Genomic DNA, 2496 nt, shown 5'->3' on the forward strand with positions numbered 1-2496 from the left:
GCTAACCAGAAAAAAAGGCTTCAGTTTGCAAGGGAGCATAAAGATTGGACTCTGGAGGAATGGAAGAGGGTCATGTGGTCTGATGAGTCCAGATTTACCCTGTTCCAGAGTGATGGGCGCATCAGGGTAAGAAGAGAGGCAGGTGAAGTGATGCACCCATCATGCCTAGTGCCTACTGTACAAGCCTGTGGGGGCAGTGCTATGATCTGGGGTTGCTGCAGTTGGTCAGGTCTAGGTTCAGCAACATTGTGTGCCCAAAGAATGAGGTCAGCTGACTACCTGAATATACTGAATGACCAGGTTATTCCATCAATGGATTTTGTCTTCCCAAATGGAACGGGCATATTCCAAGATGACAATGCCAGGATTCATCGGGCTCACATTGTGACAGAGTGGTTCAGGGAGCATGAGACATCTTTTTCACACATGGATTGGCCACCACAGAGTCCAGACCTTAACCCCATTGAGAATCTTTGGGATGTGCTGGAGAAGGCTTTGCGCAGTGGTCAGACTCTCCCATCATCAATACAAGATCTTGGTGAAAGATTAATGTGTAACACAGTAGAGAAGGGTATTACATATATTTTGGATAAATGGGCCAATAGGTTCGGCTATCGGAGCACAGTGGAGTGTTTAAATGACACACAAGGGCAGTTGGGTGTATTTAAAGAACTGGTTTTAGTGACAGAAAACACACAATTAACAGTTGCACAAAACACACAATTATGAAAATAAAATTACACACAATAAAATGAAAAAAAAAAAGAAATAACAATAATACTTGGCCAAGTGCTAATTCTTAATTTCAAATAATTCGGGTGCACCCTGGTAATCTGCACTCCAAATTGTATTAGTCAGCAGATTAATCAAATTAATCCCAATTTGGTTTGATTCAACTTCATTCACAGGAGAATTTCCACCACAGCTGTGCGTCACAATGTCCGAAATAAAACAATCCAAACAGTATTGTCCAAAAATCAATAAATAAAAAAACAATAATAATGGAGAATGTCAGTTGTAGGTTTCACACATAACCGTGTGTGAAGATGTATGTTGCTCTCCTACCACACCGCAGGGTGCAGCATGACTCCAAATGGGATAGACGAAATCTGGTTCTCTCTTTAGGTCCAGGTGGGAAGGCTCGCCATCAATATCAAAGGAGGGATCCACTTCAGGAATGATCCAGTATAAAAAAAAACCTGACCTGTCAACAGACAGGACCAGCAGAAATACAGGACTTTACCAAGCCGTTCTAGCTTTAATCCTTCTTTCCAACACAGTAACAAAACATTACCTAGTTACTAAAACAACGGATATTTTTTTAACAACAATGTAACAAACGACAAAAACACAAATAAAAGGCTCCGAATATGCTCACCGATCTCAGTGCGACACACTTCAGACAACCGTATAGTGGGTCTCAATCCGGATGCGTGGGGCACTAAACGATGTAACAAGGCATATTTGATCTAAATAATATAAACTTAATAAAATAAAATTATGTTAAAGCCTAAATTTTACCTTTTATCTACGAAGAACAAGCTGAAATAACTGCCAGAAAGAGCCAACGATTCCTAACGGCTCTAACGGTAAAAAACTGAAGTTCAGTTTGTATTCATTTAATAAATAATTTCCAGCACAAAAGCTGGACAATCAACATAAAATCTATTTACAAAAGAGTTTATCCACAATACAGTTAATACAGCACGTAAAAAATACTTTTAACTGTCGGGATACATACTCTGGCGCTGCCCCGCTCAGCAGTCTCACCGCGTCGGATCTCTAGAGCAAAGCCAACGGTACTGCAGACCCGGGGAGAAGGGCGGGATCCACAACGGCAGCCTGCACCCTGATTGGTCCAGACGCTCTGGAAACCAAACTTCTCATTGGCCAGGCAGACCACCCAGCTTCCTTAACCTCTTCTCTTAAAGTGGCATACCCACTTTATGTGGGTTACAAATGCAACACTGGATGGAAATAAACCTTTGACACTGCAGAAGCTTATTGAAACAATGCCACAGCGAATGCGGGCTGTAATCAAAGCTAAAGGCGGTCCAACAAAATATTAGAGAGTGTGACCATTTTTTGGTGGCGACTTTTTTTTTGGCCAGGCAGTATATATACTGTATATCAGAGGTGGGGACTCGAGTCACATGACTTGGACTCGAGTCAGACTCGAGTCGTTAAAATCACGACTTGAGACTTGACTTGAAAAAATGCTCAAAGACTCGGACTTGACTTTGACTTTCATGCCATTGACTTGGGACTTGACTCGACTTGAAGCTGTTTACTTGAAAAGACTTGATATTTTTTACTCAAAGTCTTAAAATTTAAAACACATTATTTATAAAGTGGCGTCATTAATTAATTTCACTCATTCCGTATCAATATGCGCAGACCGTCACTATGGTTTTCCTCTCTCCTTATGTATGTATGTGTACGTAGCTGCAGCACAACCAATCAAATTAACAGGATTTGGACGTTTAAAAAAACGCG

At 41.1% G+C, this 2496-nt stretch overlaps 1 long non-coding RNA gene across 2 annotated transcripts; it reads right to left on the reverse strand.

Annotated features, from left to right (window-relative positions):
- Nucleotides 1-555: 555 nt before the first annotated feature.
- On the reverse strand, nt 556-1802 carry LOC116716387 (uncharacterized). 2 transcript variants are annotated; one of them, XR_004338444.1, is made up of 4 exons: nt 1742-1802; nt 1522-1583; nt 1379-1441; nt 763-1204 (listed from the first exon to the last, which is right to left on the reverse strand). It is a non-coding gene; the product is annotated as an uncharacterized LOC116716387 (long non-coding RNA). The 2 variants fall into 2 exon arrangements; XR_004338443.1 differs by having other exon boundaries at nt 556-1441.
- Between the last annotated feature and the right edge of the window lie 694 nt (nt 1803-2496).

The sequence above is a fragment of the Xiphophorus hellerii genome, unplaced genomic scaffold (assembly GCF_003331165.1).
Source record: "Xiphophorus hellerii strain 12219 unplaced genomic scaffold, Xiphophorus_hellerii-4.1 PGA_scaffold_32__1_contigs__length_39789, whole genome shotgun sequence".
NCBI lineage: Eukaryota > Metazoa > Chordata > Actinopteri > Cyprinodontiformes > Poeciliidae > Xiphophorus > Xiphophorus hellerii.